This window comes from Tachypleus tridentatus, chromosome 8, assembly GCF_004210375.1.
Source record: "Tachypleus tridentatus isolate NWPU-2018 chromosome 8, ASM421037v1, whole genome shotgun sequence".
In the NCBI taxonomy this organism is placed as follows: Eukaryota; Metazoa; Arthropoda; class Merostomata; order Xiphosura; family Limulidae; genus Tachypleus; species Tachypleus tridentatus.
Window position 1 is genome coordinate 121,310,952 of NC_134832.1, and position 24,003 is coordinate 121,334,954.

The 24,003-nt window shown below is 34.3% G+C and overlaps 1 protein-coding gene across 5 annotated transcripts in view; it reads left to right on the forward strand.

Annotated features, from left to right (window-relative positions):
- LOC143223362 (ELAV-like protein 4) overlaps nt 1–24,003 on the forward strand; it is a 141,276-nt gene that overhangs the window by 78,040 nt on the left and 39,233 nt on the right. For 2 of the 5 annotated variants that reach the window (XM_076451245.1, XM_076451248.1), the window contains exon 1: nt 16,804–17,339. The gene's annotated coding sequence lies outside the window, so the exon portion shown is untranslated. Of the gene's footprint in view, nt 1–16,803; nt 17,340–24,003 lie in introns of those variants that run through there. The other 3 variants (XM_076451249.1, XM_076451250.1, XM_076451247.1) reach the window with 2 other exon arrangements.

Genomic DNA, 24,003 nt, shown 5'->3' on the forward strand with positions numbered 1-24,003 from the left:
CTAGACGAAGTCAGAGGAAAAGAAAGTTTCAAACTGAAATTATCAGTGAGCTGTGGATGTAACATATTTACTATTGTACAGTTATTTTAGTGCCTTCGTATGTTTCAGTGTACTTTTATATTTTCGCATGTGGCGTGTATTGTTGACTGTGTAATGCGTAAGTCCTGCCTGTTATCGAAATTTGTAGAAGATTCTTGAGAGTAAGTATCAACAATACTTCTTTTCGGAAACCCTGGTGTGCTCGATCATTGTTGAAACTTCTAGAAACTCGCGTGATTGCTATATAAAACTGACGTGCCGGAAGAAGAAGGTTATTATTGGACAGCTATAGTCAAGGTGCTATAGCCCTTGTAAGCTACAATTGTGATTGTGACTATTAATCGGAAAACTACAAAATTTAACCGGAAACGCTTATACATTTCGAATATTACAAACCGTAAACTTCAGTGAATTAACTTCAGACGTTAGTATTTCTACAAGGACATTAAATATCTTCGTCGGGAAAAGTCAGCTTCTAAAAGTGTGAGGCCAAACAAGAATAGAGCTAGAAAAATATATATGTAAAAACGGCTCTACGTAAAAATTTTCTCAACCAAAACGAGCGGGTTTTTACATATATATTTTTTCCCAAAAGTGGGTTTTCTCGACATCACTGTAGAATAGAGCTAGCTAGCATTCTCGTCAAGTGAAGTATACCTTTGTATGAACACCAAAATAATTTGCTTTTTGTGGATCTGGATTCGATAAAATATTAAGTTCTAGACCGGATATGAGACTCGGTATTGTCTGTACGTTTGTAAAAAACTGTTATATATAAATCATCATTTGTAATAACTGTTAGTAATAACCATTATTATAAATCGTGTTGTTTTCTTGTTAGCATATTGAAATATATTTGTTTTTAAAATAAGAAAACTGTATGTATCAACAATGTGGGAAAATACATATTAACATTTAATTAACTTCTAAATTCAAATTTCTGGTTTGTTTGTTTGTTATTTTGCGTAAAGCTACACGAAGGCTATTTAAGCTAGTCGTTTCTAATTTAGTAGTCTAAGACTATAAGGAATGCAGTTAGTCATCACGACCCACCGCCAGTTTTTAGGCTATCCTTTTACCAATGAATAGTGGAATTGACTGTCACATTATAACGCCCTCCACGACTGAAAGGGCTAGCATATTTGGTGTGAAGGAGATTCAAACCCGTAACCCTCAGACTGCGTATCGAGCGACCTAACCACCTGTCCATGTCAGGTTTAAAATTTCCGGTTATTTGAAATAGCAACACGTAATGTACTCGTCCGAGGTAAATTATTTGTAATACGTAACAAGATGAATCTGTAGTGCTTTGTTATATTCATTGTTAGAACTATATTTAAATTCTGAATAATTTTGCAGTAGATCCCGACTAAAATACATGTTGAATTTGTATTCCTTGTCCATTTCTTTAACTTCTTCCATTATATATATAACTTTATATATAGTGATTGCAAAAATACTCAGAAGTGTGTTATTTAGGGGAAAACAAATGTTCATTTGTACAATAATAATTATATCCCTAACTATAAAGGTAGAATACAGATTATAGTTACATAAAAATATAGCATGTTTTGGTAGCTTTTTCGTGCTTGAATCTTTTGTTTATTATCCACTTTCGTTTTTACTTGTATAGTTTAAAAGAGACACTGAGTTCACTTGTTACGTGAGTTTACTTTAACAGTAAGTCTGTCAGGCAGGCTACAAGAGGAACACAAAACAGGATGATATACTTTTAGTATTATTTAATTTAATTTAACAGTAAGTCTGTCAGGCAGGCTACAGGAGGAACACAAAACAGGATGATATACTTTTAGTATTATTTAATTTACTTTAACAGTAAGTCTGTCAGGCAGGCTACAAGAGGAACACAAAACAGGATGATATACTTTTAGTATTATTTAATTTAATTTAACAGTAAGTCTGTCAGGCAGGCTACAGGAGGAACACAAAACAGGATGATATACTTTTAGTATTATTTAATTTAATTTAACAGTAAGTCTGTCAGGCAGGCTACAGGAGGAACACAAAACAGGATGATATACTTTTAGTATTATTTAATTTACTTTAACAGTAAGTCTGTCAGGCAGGCTACAAGAGGAACACAAAACAGGATGATATACTTTTAGTATTATTTAACGTTGGTAAAGTTGCCCAATTACGAAATGGTTCACTTGATAAAATATGTGTAACTAAACGTGCACATACTACTGCCTATCTATAACGAATATAACTGGTTTCTTTGGGCTGTCACTCAGGCATGTTTGAAGACAAAAGTTGAATGAAAACTTAATTGTAAGTGGAATACAAATTGTGAAATATTTCCGCTTGAGTTAACTCTAATGGCCTGATATGTAATACCTAATTTGAATTTGCATTGTATAACATTAACTTATTGAATATTTTATGGTTTCTCACGTTACTTGAAAACGACACGCAGTCTGTCACTATAACTCACACAAGTTATGTATAATAATTATCTCACCAGGTTCTTCACCTGGATGTCTACATGACAGTGAGATTATTGTTATTTCGGTAATCCTGTTATATGTAGAATTCAAACACTGCGTTAACACGTACCCATCTGATAAGGTGGATAGAAGGGTAGGAAGGCTATCAGAGCCTAAACTACCGTAAATTATCACTAGTGTCTCTCACACGCAACAGGCACGAACACTGGTATACTAGGTAGTTTTACCCCAAGTTATCGCTATACTCGTATTGGAACTAATTTTCTAGTTACATACACATATCTATTTACTTTAAGACCACACATGGGTCTTGTCTTGATATACGATATCTGGACATTTAATATCTATAACTGCTTTTCGTGGAGCTTATTACACTGAGTTGTCGTTTTTACTCAACAAAATTGTTTATGGAATGAAACTCAAAACGATCAGTATCTTATTTCTCGATGTTAAAAGTGACTTTTCACGAATAAATAAATGTTTTTAATCTCGAATGTCTCGAATTTACAGTTTCCCTAGTGTTATTTGATTATATTAAATGTTATACTGGGACGTTCTCGCCACCAGAAGGTAGTAACAAAGAGACTTGACATAATTTAAATAAAGTGTTTGCTCTTAAGCATAAAGCTGCACAGAGACATACCTGTGATTTCTTCAATATATACGTCGAAACAAGATATCTAGTATTATAAGTAAAGATCTATATTCATTCTTACAGATGCACTGAACAGGGAGGCGTTCTTTAACGGCGTTCAAAGAAACACGTTAAGTTTATGCTTAGCTCGTTGATCTTGCTAAAAATCACATATGTGATTTGTTTTCCTGGTTAAGAAGGCCTAACGTTACATACTATATTCTGTAGCGCCACCCACGTCACTAAAGGTACTTTCAGTAGAAAAAGGGTATCACCTGATCTAGTGTGTAAAATACCACTGTCTACATTTACAGAGTATGTGCTACTTTACAGCCAAATTTGTCCTGAAGAAGTTTACGTGACACCACAAATGAACAACCCAGAACAAAAGGCAGCTGAAGGGAAAGAAATTTAATCAGAGTAATTCACGAAATTAGCAAATGTGGAACGTTCAGTTCACTTACTTAAGTACGTAAGAAATACTAGGTATGCGTTTACATTATGCAATACGTGGGGTACTAAGATACTAATTAATTAGGAAACATCGTCTTAAATAAAATACGGCTTTGATATACCACTACTACAACTTCATTTTAACAAGTAACAAACACTAAAATCCATAGTTTGATTCCTTGTGGTGCACAGAACATAAATAACCTGTCGTGTATATTAGTCCTAAACCAAACAAACAAATTCACTCTCTACCAAAGGAAACTTCAGTAAGTTGCGATTGTCAACTTTTATTTCAGTCCAAATAAATGCAAACCGTTAGCACTTTAAAACTAGCAGAAACCCAACAAATTAGCCAATAGGACATTATTATGCACAACGTCAAAAAAGACTGGCATTTTATTGGTTATATTTTCGGAAAAAGTCTAAGAACTACTATGTTTTTTTTAAGTATTTTGAGTTCATGTTTCAGTGTTAATCCATTACTCGAATTTACCATGCAGATGTTACTCTGTGTTACATTTCAAATTGTAAAACTTTAATGTTCTGATGGCGTATACCGAGTTAGCAGAATATGCTGACAAAGTGAAACAAAGAAACCTTTGTAACTAAATCCATTTCTTTCTTGTGGAAATCAAATTTGATGCAAGCGTGGTACAAACAAACAACAGTACGTGCTTTGAAACTTTCTTAAGAGGAAAACGGAAAAAAAATGTGCAACTTTCTTTCAAACTTAAACAAAGAAGAACATAAAGTAATACAATAAAATGATTTATAGGCCAGAAAAGCGGTCGTTTTCTTGACAAAGTTTCAAAACTAAGGCAGAAACAGAAATAAAAAGTTTTGTCATCAAATCAAATATGTACACAACGGAAGGAAGATCAATACAGTAAAAATAGATTAAACATACACTGTGGCCTAGAACAAAATATTTCGCGAACATAATAAATTTTCTTAAAACAACTCTTAAAGTGCACAACGCCATCTGAAGAAATTTAAACTATTTCTCGGTTAAATCTCGAGAGGATGGATGGCATGAACATGAAGAGGATGGATAGTGACACACGCTTCTTAATCTCTCTCTCTCTCTCTCCCCCATCTCGGACAAGAAATTTGGGTAGGAATCAATCGGGTTTGTAGAATACGGTAGAAGCTGATGCAGCTCTTTAGGAGACAGAAATGAAGCTGGCGCATGCTTAGGGATTTCAAGTTCTTTCCAGTTAGAGCAAGGGACCTTTCTATTTTTGCTCACGGACACTTTGTTTGATTTCTTTCGGATATTTTTCTCTTCGTCAGGAAATAAAACTAATGGAAAATTTGTGTATATTTCTAACAACCACTTTCATTGTCTAATGTGATAACAGTAAGGTTAGGCTTTTTCTAACAGCTGCTTTCATTGTGTAATGTGATAACAGTAAGGTTAGGCTTTTTCTAACAGCTGCTTTTATTGTCTAATGTGATAACAGTAATGTTAGACTTTTTCTAATAGCCACTTTCATTGTCTAATGTGACAACAGTAACGTTAGGCTTTATCTAACAGCCACTTTCATTGTCTATTGTGATAACAGTAAGGTTAGGCTTTTTCTAACAACCACTTTCATTGTCTAATGTGATAACAGTAAGGTTAGGCATTTTCTAACAGCTGCTTTCATTGTGTAATGTGATAACAGTAAGGTTAGGCTTTTTCTAACAGCTGCTTTCATTGTCTAATGTGGTAACAGTAAGGTTAGGCTTTTTCTACAACCACTTTCATTTCTAATGTGATTACAGTAAGATTAGGCGTTTTCGGCATCATATCTGTCTTTTGTCGTGAAAAGTAATTTAAGTAATTTTATTCATTGCTTTTAGATGTATGTAAACATAATATAACTTCGTTTCCAGAAGACAAGGTGCTACCACATCTTATAGGTAATTATACGAGAAATCACGAATTTAAACTGTTACGCCAATGTACTTCTTGAAATCGTCTCCTGAAAGCGCATACTAAGTGAAAACTAAAAAGCGTACACGAATACCTGCATGTCCTGTATCCTGTATGAACATATTTTTTCAATGAATATTTTTAGCGTCACTAGATACAAGTAGACAAAAGTAAGACGGACATCAATATCGTTCATAACTATATATTTTAATGTTGCACGTATAATTCGATCTTATATTTTACTGTTACGTGGTGAAAGGAGAAATCAATTTAAATAGGTGGACAAGATGCCAACACATCCTATATTTCAGATGTCGATCACAGTGATGAATAAGGTTTTCAAGATCCTTTAAAGCAGACATTTTGTGTCAAGGGATTTATTATTTCATCTTTTTAATGATCTAGCGTATATTTAATCTTAGCGTGCCTGGAATGTTTATTTGAAGATTCGTGGTTTGGGACTTAATTGTGATAAACAGTGACAGTCAAATCCAACTATTTGTTGACACAGCAATTGCCCAAAAATTGATGGTAGGTACCGTTGACTAATTGGCCTCCTTGTAGTTTATCAAGTCAAGATAAAGGATAGTTACACGCAATTCTTCAGTACCTCTTTTGTTTTGCAAAAATTGTTAAACAAACTGTATCTAAAAGTGCATTCAAGTAAAGATCCAACTGTGGAATGGTAACATCTCATAGTTATCTTACTATATGATCTATATGTAAAACGAGAAAAAACTATTGTTATATATATATATGGAAAAGGATACATCTAAAAAAGTGTTCCAATTTTTTTGTTTGAACACTAATACTAGAGCATTGCTTGCAAAACAGAAAATGTTTGTTTGAACACTAATACTAGAGTATTATTTGCAAAACAGAAAAGTTTGTTTGAACACTAATACTAGAGCATTGCTTACAAAAGAGAGAAGTTTGTTTGAACACTGATACTAGAGTATTGTTTACAAAACGAACAAGTGAAGAGTTTTTAAACAAACACCATGAAGAGCAAGATATAAAATTAATCTTAAAGAAAAACATTTGCCAATTAATGGGCAAAAAACGTTAAATTAATAAAATATATTGGCAGATGAAATCTAAGTCAAATATTTACAAATTTAAGTTGATCAGGTTAACTGCCAACATTAGATAAAAATTGTTCTGAGCAAAAACCAAAGTTTTTGCTGACGATACCATCTATTTTCACCGGGCGAAACGGTGTCGTTTTGCTTATTTAAAGTTTCTGGGCAAAACCGAAACAAAGAACTATTTGCGCATAGACATCCATAATTCTTCACTATAGTCTAGAGAGAAGGTAGCTAGTTAACAGAGTTACAACCAGTTCTTGAGCTACTCTTATCTGATCGAATAGTTGAAACTGACTGTCACTTTTATTGTGCATCTTCAGCTTCAACGTGCACATTTTTACTGCAGTGGGTCGCGAACCATGAATTGTGAAATTCTCAGTCCCCGATCTTTAATGTTCGTACTCTAGTTTTGTTATTATTTAACCTTTGTAAGTCTGTGAACAATGTTTATACTTAGCATGCTAGCACTGTTACGAACATTATTTACTGTTACACTGCACACATTGGACACATTTCATGAATGTCGTACTTAAAAAAGAAAAATGGGCCTGGCATGTAATGGAGATGAAGACGTTTGATTCGCTATCTGAGGGACGTGGATTCGAATTCCTGTCATCGAACATTCTGGCCCTTTCAGACCATGCGATCAATTCCACCGTTCGTTGGGAAAAGAGAAGTCCTATAGTTGGCGATGGACGATATTGACTTGCTATCCTTCCTTTATTCTATCTCTGCTAGCTTAGAGACGACTAACGCAGATAGCTCACGTGTTGTTTTGCGCAAAGTTCAAAATGAAACAAAAACAGTCAAAAGACAAATATAAACAAACACAGATACGTTCGTATATAGAACTGAAAACTTTCAGTAAACAAACTATGCTATGAATTTATCATCAACCAATTGTTTTAGACAAATCTGTATAGTTCCTTACATTTTCCTAAACGTATCGAGTCGACCCATCATTCCATGGGTCACATTAAGGAGTCCGTATCATACCTTATAATATCATGTTTAGTAAACGAAAAGCAAACTGGCAACCATTTAAGGCTACCCACTGAAGATTAATTGGATATTCTAAAACATCTGCCTTTAAAGAAATGAGTAGAAAATTTAGACTCGGGAGACATTTTTTTTTTTAAATGACAGAAGTGATAAACTGCAGTTTATAACCTGTACTTTAGATGAGACACCTTAGTTTGAATGACATAACGCGTGCAGTATGTGTGAGCTTGCGCAAGACCCGACTTTTAACCAAGAGTAAGTTTTTATCTAGCGGATGATTAATGCTAACCTTTATCACGCTCATTAGCAAATGGACTTAAAACTCCATTAACGTTCCCTGATTTGGTCTACGAGCAGTTCTTCTCAGTCGTTTCCATAGATACCTGGGATCTAACGAACAAAATTGGCATTCTCCAAATGATAGTTTCATCAGCCAAATGTGCTAATGTGCTAATGTGCTTTGAAACACAGCTGTCTCGAAACTTTCCTGAGTTTCCAGCAATTTCTTAACAATATTCATGTATTCCTTTGGAATAAAGAAACAAAAGGAAAGTTGATTTTGGTCAAATAATTTTAAACGCAGATAAAGCGCGTGTTAAACGTGAAAAATCGTAGAATTATTTTTTCAGAAATACATATTTAGGAAAATAAATTGTGTTTTGACTAATTGTTTTATAGTGATATGTTAGTCTTGACCCAACGCATCTTGCATAGTTGGAGTTTCTATCCTTCAACCGGTTGAATTACCTTGATGGGGGGCCCGGCATGGCCAAGCGTGTTAAGGCGTTCGACTCGTAATCCGAGGGTGGCGGGTTCGAATCCCGGTCGCACCAAACATGCTCGCCCTTTTAGCCGTGGGGGCGTTATAATGTTACGGTCATTCCTTCGTTGGTAAAAGAGTTGTCTAACAGTTGGCGGTGGGTGATGATGACTAGCTGCTTTCCCTCTAGTCTTACGCTGCTAAATTAGGGACGGTTAGCGTAGATAGCCCTCGAGTAGCTTTGCGCGAAATTCAAAACAAACAAACAAACAAAACATTGACGGGGTACACATAAACCAAAGCTGTAAAGAACAGTTCACGTATTGTAGAGAATAATGTTAATCGAATAAATTGACGGCATGTCAAGGACACCTAATTAATTCAACATTAGATTTCTATGTAGACACTCGTTTATCTTCACATAAAATCACAATACTAAAGTTAACGGTATAACAATCCAAAAAAACATCAAGATTAACAATTATGTTGGTTTACAATCACATCCGGGCTTTTACTGTGGTTTTAGAATGGCATATTTTTCGTTAAAGGGTTGGTTGCAAGTAGAAAAGGGGCTTCGAATATGAGTAAAGTATTATATTAATGACTGTGACATTTTTTATTCCTACACATTAAGTAACATATAATAAACTAACAACAATATGGTATATTAGTATGACTGTTTGTTACAATTATTCCTACACAATAAGTAACATATAATAAACTAACAACAATATGGTATATTAGTATGACTGTTTGTTACAATTATTCCTACACAATAAGTAACATATAATAAACTAACAACAATATGGTATATTAGTATGACTGTTTGTTACAATTATTCCTACACAATAAGTAACACGTATTAAACTAATCGTACTGTGGTAAGATATTATTTTAGTAGTATTGTTTTAAATATATATATAACTTAAAAAAAACAAGCCGAAAGTAAAATAAATTAAATAAAAAATGCTCCACTAATTGTAAAGGTCCCAGGGTACAAACTATAACGTGGGATTATAAAATGTACCCTAGGGTTTGGAGGTGATTGCGGAATTAGGTCCCATATTGCGATGGGGATACATCGTTTACCAGTCTTAACCTCCATTCGCCAGTCTCACGTAAGAAATAAAAGAATAGAAACAGTTGTAGAAATAGAAATTAGAAGAGCGAGATATGGGTGCTCAATCAAGCCCACAACGTCCCAAATTTATATCACCCTTCACTACCTGCTGACAGTTGTGGGAAGGTGACTACTCTCCCAAGTAAATAAAAATAAGGTACTGCCATTTGGCGGTAAGTGAGTTGAAAACTTCCCTCTTGAAGTGAGCATTCAAACCCCCAATATAATACAAAGGCACTAAGTGACAACACAGCAAACGAACTATATCTACACGAAGCGTCCCATTCACCTGTCCAAACAAACTAATATATCTCCCGAACTATCACCCATTCACCAAGTCTACTGTGACTATCATGTTTTAAATAAGCCTTTATATACTTATATGTTTCACATTTCGTTCTCCTAATTCCAATTTCTATACTTGTTGCTACTCTTTTATTTCTTATGTGAAATTGGCAAATGGAGGTTAAGACTGATAGACGGTGTATCCCCATCGCAATATAGGTTCTAATTTTTCAGTCACCTCCAAAACCTAGGGTACATTTTATAATCCCACATTATAATTTGTAGCCTGGGATCTTTTCAGTTAGTGCAGTGTCTTTTGTTTCTTTTTGTTCCGGCCTGTTTTTTTTTAAAGTTATAACAAACTAATATAATTAGTCAGTGAATTAGGTTTGCTGTTTTTAATGCAGTCCTTCCTGCATGGAAAGTAACATGTATTAAACTAAAAGTGCGCGTGATCTCTTGCAATAAATGTAAAGCGTACACGCATAAAAGACCAATTTTAGAAATAAGGAGGAACTGTTTCCTCTTTTGTTACTTACATTACACCTTGGACAGAAAAGTGAAAGAAAATATAACGTTATATAATTCCAATAAAATTCACTTCAGAAACTGATACTAATAAGATCTGTTTAATCAGTTATTTATTTTAACTATATTTGTACCACGTTGTCTTCACATGTTCTACACATGAAAGTCATTTCATAACTTTCCATTTTGTCTTCTCTATTCGCCTCTCTTACCTCCCATTTTTGTATACTTTATAAAGGATTTACCTCAAACTGGGACAAGTTCGCTATATCAGTAACAAGTTTTCATTGAGTTAAAAGGCGCACTGGTCGAAATACTACCCACTGAAGAAACACGGTAGTAAAAGCCTACCTCCAGCAGAAGTTTTACAACTCCGAATTCTCTGCAAAATACAATCTAACAAACTTATGAAGAGAATAATTCCAAAATCAGTGAAACGTTTCAGTTTAATGACCGTGGGCAAGAAATTACTTTTGAATAACGTAAACATTAACTATTAGAAGGTGATCCATTCTGCACTTTTCCTGTTCTATTGTTGAAGGGGGTCCAGTAGTGAGTACAAACTTCCTGAACAGTAATCAAAACGCAAAGCAAAAACAAAAGTTGCTATTTACTTCGATAGAGCAAAAGTTACTAAATAACTGAAGGAATTTTTATTATACGACTGCTATTGAAGAAGATACTACTAACACAATCACTTTTGATCAAGTTATTGTTTATTGAAAATTAAACTACGATTTAAGTAAGTAGGCTTAATCCACGTCTGTTGTTCTGTGATGGTGTATACTTTATTTAAGATGAATGATGCAGTTGTTTATTTTTTTAATTTATATTCATATGTTGCATTTAATTCGATTTAGATAATTAACATAATTTATTCTTATCGTTTGTCTGTTTCAAGTCACTTTTGTACCGTCCCATACATAATACCTCTCTTTGATTCTGTAATTAATATGAATATTTGGTAGAACATTATTCACATTGGGGTGAAAATGAGAAAAAGTTCAATCCAACGTTTTATGTTTAATGAAACGTTAAGCAGTACATTCACGTTCTAATTTACAGTAAAAGGTAAAGCACGACGTATCCTCGTATTGTTGTAATCAGTTTGTTTGTTTGTATGTTCTTAATTTCGCGTAAAGCTACACGAGGGCTATCTACGTTAGCCCTCCGTAATTTAGCAGTGTAATATTAGAGGGAAGACAGCTAGTCATCACCACCCACCGCCAACTCTTGGGCTACTCTTTTACCAAAAAATAGTGGGATTGATCGTCACATTATAACGCCCCCACGCCTGAACGGGCGAGCATATTTGGTGTGACGGGGATTCGTATCCGCGAGTTGTAATCTGTTTTTTAAACAACAACGAAGTTGAAGTACCCCTCCCCTGGACGGAAGTTATGTAAGTTCATGATTAATGAAAGGTTATCTTAGGACATTAAAAATTGCTTACCCTATACGTAGTTGTAAAAAAACACCCATAAAAAATGCAAAACAAAAAATGTAAATTTGCACTCACGGACCCAAGAAACCTTGATATCAAATTTGATGAACATCCATCTAAAGGAGACAAAGTATTGGAAAAGAATGTAAAAACACCCATGAAAAAACACCCATGAAAAAACACATCCATCTAAAGCAGTGGTTCCCAACCAGGGGTGTGGGATAGTGTGCCAGGGGATGCGAGATAATATTTCAGTTTCTTTTTTTATATTAAGGGTGCTGTCCTATATATTCAAAAATTGTGCCACGCTTTGAAAAACTCTTAAAAAATAAACAAGAACAAAGGAGTCATTAAATTTAAATTGGCTTATGAACATTTGAACATTTCAAATTCAAAGAAATTTCATTTCATGCATGGATGAAATTTATTTTTTTGTAGGCCATGTAGGGTTTATGCAACATTTAGTTTGTTGTAATATTTTTTCTTTTCCAAATGTTTCGTTTTTATTTATATATCATTAAAAACTAATTATAAAAATTTATTTTGGCCACCTTTACCTTTATTCCTAAATAAATAATTACTGTGAGGGGTGCGAGAACATATTAAAATTTTTTAGGGGTGCAGGGCATAAAAAAGGTTGGGAACCACTGATCTAAAGGGTACAAAGTATTGGAAGAAAATGAAAAAAGACGCATAAAAACCACATCCATTTACAAGGGACAAAGTATTGGGAATAAAATGTAAAAACACCCATAAAAAACACAAAACTGAATATTGTATGTACCCAACCCTTTGGAGCTAAGTTGTATCTGTTCCTACACTTCAGCTCATCAATGGTTTTAAGCCAGTACAAAGGTTTAAAAATACCATGTAACCCTTAATTATCTTTAAAAGACAACTTCCAAACATCTTTCTAATCTATTATTCACAACCATAGCTGACATTTGTATTTAAAAACAGAATATCAGATTTGTCTAATCACCTTTCATGTTTGATAGTCAGCCTTGTGTCTTCTTTTTCTGAGCCCCCAATGGCAGAACTGTATGGCTTAGGACATACAACGAGAGAAATCGGCTTTCGATACCCATGGTGGGCAGAACACAGACAGCCTATTGTGGAGCTTTGTGCTGAATTTAAAACAAACCCTAAAAACGAAAGGCTAGGTCGTGGTTCGTACAAAATACCCTTTTTGCTACTTTATTAACAGGATAAGCTATACTTATTACTTAGGCCAAGACAAGTACTTGTAAATGTATTTGAAGCAAATATAGTGATATTAAATATCAAAGACAAATAATTTATTTGCACAAAAGTAAGCTGTTTTTATTACAATTTCTGATGATAAACCTATAATAAATATGTTCGTCTATTATACTATTAAATGCTAATAAAAGATACGTCCTTCAAACCAGTAAACGCTTTCGATAGACTAATTATAAACATACTAAATTATAACCACATCTTATACGAATATACGTAGACTACACAAGGCTGAAAAATTAGACGGTAGTTGAATTTAGAGTAATTAGAAAGATGAATATTTAACCCTCGAATGCCAGATTAACCAGGAATTTACCTTCTAAAATAAAATAACAATTTATAGATAGTTTAATAGGCATATGTACAATATCTTGTACAACTTATTTATGAAAAATCACATTCGATATTCAAGCCCTTCTATAAGAAATATAATAAATCAAGAAACAGACATTTAAAACGAGATAAAATGGTACGAAAAATTTGGTTTGTTTAGAGTTTCGCGCAAATCTACACAAAGGTTATATGAACTAGTCGTCCCTAATTTGTAAACGAAAAGCTAAAGGTAAGGTACATAGTCATCATCATCCGTCGCCGACTCTTGAGCTACTATTTTACCAATCAATAGAGGAATTGACTGTTACTTATAACGCCCCCACGGCTGAAAGGGCAAGTGTGTTTGGTGGGGCTGGGATTCGAACCCACTGGTTGCCAGTTGAGCCTCTTAACCGTCTGTCAATGACAAACCGAAAACATTTGGCAAAAAAAAACGACTGTTGAAGAATTGATGTTAATAAATATATTTGAACAGAGATCTAACCTGAAAGTAAAATCACTCTGAAAACATAATGTTTCTCACCACCTCTAAAGTCCCCCCCGCTGGTATATCAGTATGTCTAGGGATTTATAACGCTAAAATCAGGGATTCGATTCCCCTAGCTGGACTCAGCAGATGGCATAATGTGGCTTTGCTATAAGAAATAAACCACCTCCAAAATTCTATAACAATGAACTACACATGTTTGTTGCACGGAAAAATAGCAAACAATTTAAAGTGAGTGTAAAAAGAAACTTATTGAAGAAAAGTTCTTTTATTGAAATATTTACCATTTTTAGTATCTTAATGCATACATCGATCACCAATGATTGTTAGGTAAAAAAAATAAAATAATTTTAGTCCTCAAACTATCGACTGTTTTAATGTCGATCACTGTCGCTGGGATCCACACATCATCTCACGCTATTTGTTTCGTTATTCTAGCGCCAAGCTGCACGATGGCCTTTCATCTCTGTGGTCATCGAAGGGATCAAACCACGATTTTAGCATTTTGAGCCTCCAAGCCTTCGCTGAATTATGTAGGAAGGCAGATGACATCCACTTTTACTCTTGTGTATTTATTTTTTTCTATTACAACAGACGGGGTAAAGAACTAACAATATAAATGGAGTAAAATCAATAACTTATGTTGCTATTAAAATATATAGGAAGCTCCAGCAGAAACTATTGGAGTGGGTGAAATGATACATGGGTAGTACTTTTGTTTGTTTGTTTTGAATTTTCACGCAAAGCTACATGAAGGCTATCTTCCTTAGCCGTCCCTAATTTAGCAATACAAGACTAGAGGTAAGACAGGTAGTCATCACCACTCACTGCCGACTTTTATGCTACTCGTTTACCAACGAATAATGAGATTGACCATCACATTATAACGTCCAGGAGTGAGGATGTTTGGTGTAACGAGGATTCGAAACCGCGACCCTCAGATTACGATACGAGCGCCCGAACCACCTGGCCGTGCCGGACCGAGTACCTTTGTTTACATTTTTTTGCGACCGATGTGTTATTAGGGTCCAATGCCAAACTAAGTAAAAGATCAACAAGTTATTTTAGGCAAACATTAGCTTATTAAAATGCGTTTAAGAAATTAATGGGATCCAAAGAGTTTTAATTTCAGATTATTTAAATTACCCTATGTTCATTTTTTAGTTGCATTTCTTTCGCTACGTTACAAATTAAAATGTGTTTTGTTTCGAACAATAGTTATTAACGCGTGCAGTTCACTATTTTATACTGCCGATGGCTCAGATTAGCTCGAGGGCTTATAACATTGACAATCGGGGTTGAGTTTCCATAGTGAGAACCATAGAGTCCCTCCCTTGTGCAGCTAAGAGAAACAAACATTTATCTGGATCGAGCGTCATCTATTTGCTAGTCTGTTTGGACTAATAATTCAAGAATTCAGTGTTTGCGTCCCGTTAACGCAAAAACCCGCTAAGTACTTTGCGGTAATAATATGTTGTAAGAGTAATGGGCAAGTCTCACTGTTCGGTAAAATAAGAGTAGCCAAAGAGGCGACGTTGGGCACTTTTCACTCATTACGTTTCCTGTATTCTATCAGTTAAATATTACGGACGGCTATGCGTAAAAACATTTGTGTGTCTTTCAGTGGCATAACGGTATTTTTTCGGATTTACAACGCTAGAAAACGAGTTTCGATACTCGTGGTGGGCACAGCACAGATAGCTCATTGTATAGCTTTGTATTTAACCATAAGCAGACAAAATTTTATGTAAAAATACAATATTTAATATATTTGTTTGAAAACAGCCTTCAGTTAAAAGATCCTCCTTCCCCACTGGCAAAGTGGTATGTCGGTGGACTTACAGTGCAAGAAACCGGGTTTCGATACTCGTGCTAGGCGGAATATATTTAGCCCATTGCGTAGCTTTGTGCTTAACTACAAAAACGATCGAGAGTGAATGAAGCATTGTTATCTACTTATCCAACCTCACTTTCTACAATATTTGCGTATGAAATGATATATCAGTGTTAAAGATAATGTCTTAGCTGTTTGAATATTATAAAGAAATGTTTTGTAAATTAAATAACTTTTGCTTTTGGGTTAAAAAGTTGTAACATGAGAAATCGAATGTAGAACGCCATATTCTTAGCCTTCAGCTTATACCAACCTAACAGATGTGCTTTCGTTTAAATGGATACGAAAAAAAAAAAAAATTCAACAATGATCTCATGCCTCGTGGGTTCGTGTGAAACTTCTACTCCGCATTCATTATGAGGCATTGTTGGCATTCACATCAAACTTTCACGAGCACGAGCTAAGTGAACACTGGTGCCATCTGCCGATCGGTTCTGCATCAACGAATTATTTACAGTCTTATAAATTTTAAATTAGGGTTGATACACGCGAAAAAATTTCCAGTCAATTTGGTCATGTTAAAATAATCTTGTCGGGTCATAATCATTTTAGAATGCCCATCACAAAACCTCGATCCCCCTCTCTCTTTCAATGAACCTAACCTTTGACATAACTAGAATGAATTAATTCTAGCCTAAGACTGTACGAAAAAATAAAAAACAATTCATGTAAACATACCTTTAAATTTTAAAGAGATATTTCTAATTGTGTATCTACTGACATATATAATATTACCAGTTTTGAGCCGGCACTGATGGTCATCTTTCGAAAGAGAAAGATTGACAGTTTTGAAGTACAATTAGTGGTTACATCATAGAACTAACATAAAGTTCAATAGATTTATCTAAATTACAAAAGCTCTCTTATTATTATTATTATTATTAATTAATTAAGCAAAGGAGACTTTAGATAATCAGTAATGCAATAAAATTATTATTCGTGTTCATCTGATTTACATGTTCCTTTAAGGGCTAACCGCTTGACGCAGCTTACAGAAGAGTCTTCCGCGTTCACATTTTTTTTTATACATTGAGTACAAAAGTCACCGCAAGGAAATTCTGGTAATCGTTTGCCAACACTGCACTCACATAGTGAAAAGTCAACTTGACTTTACTTCTGCTAAAAACCTCAGATCGTTCTGTTGGCGCGATTCAATCTAGACTTGCGCAGCTGGCGTTCCTGCACGCGCGGAGCGACACGCGCATAATAAGCTGTGTCACGGCTGCTGTTTAATGCAGGTTGGAGGGAGAGACGAGGGCATTTAGTTCTTGTCGTCAAAGCGGCTCTGTTGATTTGAGTAGTTACGAAGTTGTGCGCCGGTTTCGTTCTTTTCCTTCTGTTTTTGTTTTCGTCGTTTTATCTCTAGTTAATTCACACACCTTTTAGTTGTTTTTTTTGTACACATTTCAATTGTTTATATTGTCGAAACAGATCCCAATCATAACAAATATTGCAGTACCAGGGCCTGGGGTAGAGATAGTCACTTAATCCTTCCAGTGGAGAAGAAAGGATTTCAACTTACACCGTTGTATTTGGTTCGTCGTTGGTGTGTTCCACAGGAGTTAGTCACCGTGCAGGCATTTCAAGGTATAGAAGCTGTAGCAGAGCAGCTGGGGGCTTTGCAAGGTAAGAGTGGAAAGTGCTTTCCTTACTGAAGAAATAGTAGTATGTTTTAATTGTTGTTTTCAAGTTGTAGAACAGTCACTCGAATGCGCACGTGTCTTTAGTTTAACTTGTAATACGGGTGTGAATAGTAATAATAATAATAAACAAAGAACCGACAGTTTTGTAAAGTATCCGGTTATCTTATGTATCACCTGAAAGTAGAAGCTTAGAAAATGTGATTTTACTTCACCTCAAATTACGTTTTTTTAGTTAAACATATAATTTTGTTCTGTTATCTTCTTAGCCAGTTTTTAGTTTTATCACTATAAAAGTATACCAGATACGAATTTCTCATGTCATTCTACTGACCGTGGTTTGGCATACATTTACATGTGTAATCTAAAGTTTAATTTTGTAATACTTTTGTCACATACAAGTTATTTATAAACATTAATTTTTTTTATAGTTGAAATATCTGCTTTATTAATTATGAACTCTGGGACTAACATAATATAGAATCATTAAATAATTATTCCACCAATTAATAATAACGGAAAGATTCAGGCTAATGTTAATTAAACAACGTGACTTGTAATGAGGTGTGTTGAGAAGTCGTGTCTTCGTATTGGTGTATATCGTCTTTGTTATAATCAAATGCACGATCAAAAATTAGCTGATATCTATGATGCCTAACGTAAATACATTCCTTTTGGTTTTACGGCAACGAATAATAACTGCCAGATTTTCCTTTTCGTTATCCAGATGATTCAGTTTATTGCGCGTTCTTCGTTTTACGCTGTTTTCTTGCACGGTCATTTGAGGAGGAAGAGGTCGAGTGCTACCTGACCCTCCAGGGTATTCCACATAATTACCCAAATACCAACACAGAGAAAGCTCGAACGGTTATTTGAATTCATAGTGTGTATAACATGATTGATAGTCCTGAAGCTTTGTGTTTGTTTGTCTTTTTCATGTACCAACTTTGTTTTATTTTGAGAAATTTAAGTTTCTATATCAATACCTTGGTTGTAATTACATCGGCCAGTATCATTTTGAGCAGTTGTAGAAAAAGAAAATGGCCGAATAGCACGTGACATTCGAAAACCAACCATACCGTCTTTGCTTTCAAGAAGCAGGAATACAGTACTTTTATGAAGGGGAATCACAAACTCTTAACATTGTAACGCTTTCATTAAATTGTAACTGAAAAATTACAAACAAAGGTATAACATAATTACAATTTATAGTAGTGGATATACTTGTACTGAGGTAAAACAGCATTTACACATGTTTATTTTTTGCATACGTATTGTAGGGCATCCAATAATTAATTGTTATTATTATTATGGTTAGAAGACTAAGAGTGTGTTTTAAATATGTTAGGCCTGTCTTATACTTACTCGTAGAGAGAGAAGAGGATGGGGAGGAGTTTCTTTCACGTGATCAGACGTTTGTCTGAGAGATGGCATGCAGGCGGCCTCGCGCTCAAGCTGCGTGACCGAACATCAACCGTTAGGGGAGGCTAGTAATGGAGGGTAATGGATAAGGGTTGATTGAACTACATCTCTTTGTACAAAAGCATCTAAAGCGATCTCGGCAAGCTGTCAGATTCTTTGGTGCCGCATGGTGGATCAAACTTGAAGATCCTAACTGATTAAACCGTCAATTTTTTCTTGTTAGTTTTACATAGATTACGTATATTAGTAGTTCGCATGGTAATTTATCTTTGTGAATTATATAATAATAATAATAAAATCCAGTATTTTCAGTAACAAAAACTGCATATAAATGTTAAAATATTATCCCTTAACCAGTTTTTCTTCTTTCTCAGAAACGTGTTTATGTTTCGATAAACCATAAAACTTGTTTATTTACAAATGAGTGTGGAAAGTATAGTTTTATTTCCTTCCCCCCATTTAGTATAAACTTTGACGTCAAAGGTAATTTATCTGTAGAAAGTGATGTGAAACCACGTGCTTCTTTCGTCGTATTAAACTGGGTTAAAGATCGTGATGACACATCATTCCCACAACGTAAGCATTAGTTTTACTCGCCCTGCGATACAAGTTAGCCACGTGAAGCCGCTTGCATTGGGAAATTTGTCTCGTTTTAAAGTGGAATACATTGTGTATAGTTAATGTGCTCGGTCATTTCAAATCACTACAGTTACACCAAGATCCAACCTTTTAGATCAAACTTTCATTTTACTAGAAAAATGAATCGTTCCTCTTTCGAGTTTTTCTTTCAGTTTTTATCTCGAGTGAAATTTGTTGAAATGTTATTGACGTATCTCGCTGATCATCTAGCTTTCTAAACTAACGTGTCAATTTGAGATTCCCCGAAATAGTGTTTCGAGAAACTAAAACCCAAGCGTAAAAGGCTGAAAATGTTTGAACATAAGCAACTAGTCAGTTTTCACCTACGGGATACTGTTATAGGTTTTAACATTTATGCAAAGCACGTGTAGTGGTTTCTATTGTTTTGTTACTTGTTTTGGGTTCTTGAGTGATTCTGTATATAAAATAAGTAAATAATAACAATGATGCAAAGTCTAATTCATTCAATGATAACATCTTTTTTTTTTTTTTAGATCAGAAGTTCTGAAGGTTCATTTATAAACACCCAGTACTGTCTCCTTTCTCAAGTATTTCGTTGAATAACTAAGAAGAGTAAATAATGACAGTTTAATATCGTTAACCCAATAATCAATCTACATATTAATTTAATCAATCATTTGTTATATCTGATTTGCGATATCTGTTGTTTAAATTACTTTTGTACGCTTTTGTTTTTAAAGTTCGTCATTAATATTTGGCCACAAAACAGTATAAACGTATAAATGGAAAAAATAAAATCCTCCAACACTTCCCCCCCCTTTGCTGCATTGTGATATCCGTTGAATAATATTACACAATAAAACATTTACTTCCATAATTAATAATAAACTTCATAATTAACATTAATATTCATAAATACAAAAATTGCAATCATTATGTGAGATTAATAAACAATATTTTGATTTATTCTATCCAGTTACCAGATTTTTCTTTCATATGTGAAGACCTCTTGCTGGTTATCAACACTTGTTATTTCAGATAGTTTAGGAAAACTATTGATGGTTATTTTTTGTGATTTTAAGTGTTCTAAACAAGAGCATTAAGCTATTTAGCACGTTCAATTAATTCTGGCAGACTTTCCCAAAGCCATTATTTAGCCATTATTCTCTTGAAGTGCTTCCAAAACTTTCACGATGGATAACCTTTAGCTTGTAGCAACTGCCTTCTTGGTTTTATCATCTTGTACTTTGTTGTAATTGGAGCCCAACATTTGATACCTGTTGTGTAGTACTCGGTTTTCCTGGTCTTAAACCTTCAAACTGTTTGATGCAAGTTCATCTTCGCAATTACGTTCCCATATTGCCTATCTTCCAAATTCAATCGCCCATATTATGTTGTGTGAAGGGCCTCCTTTTGGTGAAACTTTGACAACTTGCTGCTGTTTGCATCAGTCCAGCCTTTTTATTCATTTGGAAGGAGTTTTCCACCTTTGTTACCTAGTCGTGTTGAACAGGAGTTTTCCACCTTTGTTACCTAGTCGTGTTGAACAATAGCAATGCAGAGCTAGTGACAATCGCCATGTTGCAAGACTTCAGTTAATTGATTAAATTTACTTAGACTGGTATGTTCAAATAATGCCCTACTTGTATCAGTTGGAGCAAATAAAGTATTATCATCCTGAAAATATTGTCTTGGTGTATTATGTGTTAGATTCATTTTAGTCTTTGATAGATTGCTAGTGTTTTCCACACTTACGGTAGCACCCTTTTCAGATTTTGTTGCAAATTACGGACTGCACCTTCTTTTAACTTGTAAATGAAACGCCCTCTGTTCCGTGGCTTACATTGAGTAACCAGTTATCTAACTAATCGTTTTGGTTTATTCTACATTTCTATAGGAAAGTTAATGTTCTCCGACTACTGGATCCGATGATCGCATATCTTTTGGATGGTAATTTTCTAAGGGTATATATCTATTTTGCTTCAGTCGAATTTGCATATCTTCATTCAAATGACATGCGAATTTATTTTTCACCAAAGAGTTAATAATTTCATGAAACGTTAGTGAGGTAATCACATCTTCAGCAATCTTGGTTGTTTCATTCCTCCTCCTCATTCTAAAACTTGTTTGAGATTTCTTATCTATTTGACTAATGACTGGAAGTTTCCATGATTTACAGGTCCTTGAGTCAGGTCACATAACTGATGGTAACAGTTGTCGACCAGATGTGTTGTTCTACTCCTTGTTAATGGTACTTCAGCTTTTTGGAATTCCTGAAAATACGTGGCTGGTTTGATGTTTGCATTTGTGAATTTTTTCGAGACGTTTGATCTTGGGATTCTTATTACTTGTTATCATATTGTTTTTCTTGCTCTTCATCTTTTGAATTTCTTTAACGTCTCTCATTATAATCCTTCTTTAGAGCTTTTTTTTTTTTACTTGCTTTTCTAATTAACTGTGTATCTTCTAGATTTTATTCCATAAAGTTGATCTGGGTTTACATTTATTTAGTAAATATTATATCTTTACTGAACTAACTTTTTATTTTTAAATTTCAGTCTCTTCCCTCAAATTGTTTCTTCTTTAACCTTCATTTCATTAACACTTCTCTTAACTGTTTGATTTTCTACCATTTTATCATTTCCAACAAATTTTATTTGTCGCCAAAATAATACCACTTCTGAAACCAATGTTGTAAAGTTTTCTGTTAGTAAGCAGGTTCGTTTGGATTATTGGATGATAATAATAAAAATATATAGTCTAGTCAACTTGATCATAAGTTTTATTGATTATTTTTAATCGCAAATGCTGCATGTTGGTTTTACCAACGTCTATGATAGGCTTAAATTTGTCTTTAAAATTACAACAATTTCACTTGATTTCTAATTTCTCGTATTTCTAGTAATAATAAACAATTTCAAAATTCACAAAACCTGAACTGACAGACGCATGACTGATAAACTTGACTCTGTAATCTATTCTCTTCGTGAATCAATATAATATAGACTTGACTAACATGTTTTTCATATCGTTCAAATAATTTATTAAAAGATCTAGGAAGTTAGTCATTTAAAATATGATCACATGTGATATTAATTTAACTAAAAGTAATAAATGTGCGAATTAAAAATATCTCGCGCACAAGAATTCCAGGTTTACTTTTACAATGAAAATTTGCATGTCTAAAACATCATAAAACTGACATATTTAACATAACTAAACTTCATTAGCTGGGGATTAAAATATCTTGCTAATGAACTTTTCATGTAATAGTTCTAACTATACCTAGACATTTTTAAGGGTTGTTCGTTCAATTTCGTTCTCTCGACACTACAGCGGTAAGTACCACGCACCTGTTCCGTGTTCAAGCATTCGTGGATTCTACTTGGAGATGTTGGGGACTTTGTGTGGTTTCTTTGACTACTTGGAGATGTTCAGCACTTGTTTTCTCTCTTTCGCTTTATATGGCTCTTCAGAATCGGAAGATTTCGGCACTTACGCATTTTGTTTCTATTGTTCCCTAGATTTCACTTGCAGATGTTTTTATATTTGCTCTTTGTGGTTTTCTGAACTACATTTGGAGATATTTCGCACTCGCCATGGTTTCTATGATTTCCAAGAGCCCATGGATAACGTTCGTCACTTGTGGGTCTCTGTTTTTGTAGTTCCCTCACTTGGAGGCGTTTTAATATTTTCACACACTGTAATTTCCGAGACCTCCCTGGGAAATATCAACACTTGGTCTTTCTCCTGTTTGGTTCTTCGGCTTCATAGGGATAAAAATAATGAAATAAAGTTTTATATTAACTCAAGGAAATGTTATCAGGAAGATTGCACTTTCCTTTGAACTGTTTTTGTTTAATCCATGCAGTATGTTAACTTTCATTGGTCGTAACTAAAGGAATATGTGACTATACAGTCCCGATCGAGAAAGCCACCTAAGAAATGAATCCTCGACGATTCCTGGTTCACTTGGAAACATCGCACTTTGTTCTTCTTTTTATGGTTCCTCAGACTTCGTTTGGAGCTGCCGAGTACTTGCAGTATATCTATCTATATATATTTATCCTTGAATTATGTTTGGATTACTTCAACAGACTTTCTCTGTTATATATACTCTGTTTTTGTTGTTTGTCTACTCTGTGTATAGTTCTACTATAGTTAAGTTTTATACCCACCTAAACTTTACAGTATGCAATACAGGTATGTATGTGCTTGTTTGTTTTAAACTTTGGGTCTGGTTTGGCGAGATATCGGGCTTTCCCTCATTTTTTTTAACTTAACCATGTAGAGATTCTTTCCGAATCGCTCTATGAATCTGTCTCGATTGTATGAGTTAAGTGCATATGTGCTACAGTGTATTCTGTTTTGTTGTACGTACGAAGTGCTTCGTAACTTGCACATTATAACCAGCTGTTTTCTTCAGACCTACAAAGTTGTGTATTCTCCACATTCCAATGTTAATAACATAGCTTTCATTCCTTTCTTCTCCAGTCTTAATTACTTATTTTCACATAACTTAAATTTGAAATACAATTAACATGGCGGTTGTACAATACAAGTTTGTTATGCCAGATTTAATTCTTCTATGTGCTGTCTCCAAACTAAAAGTTTTTCGAATCAAACGA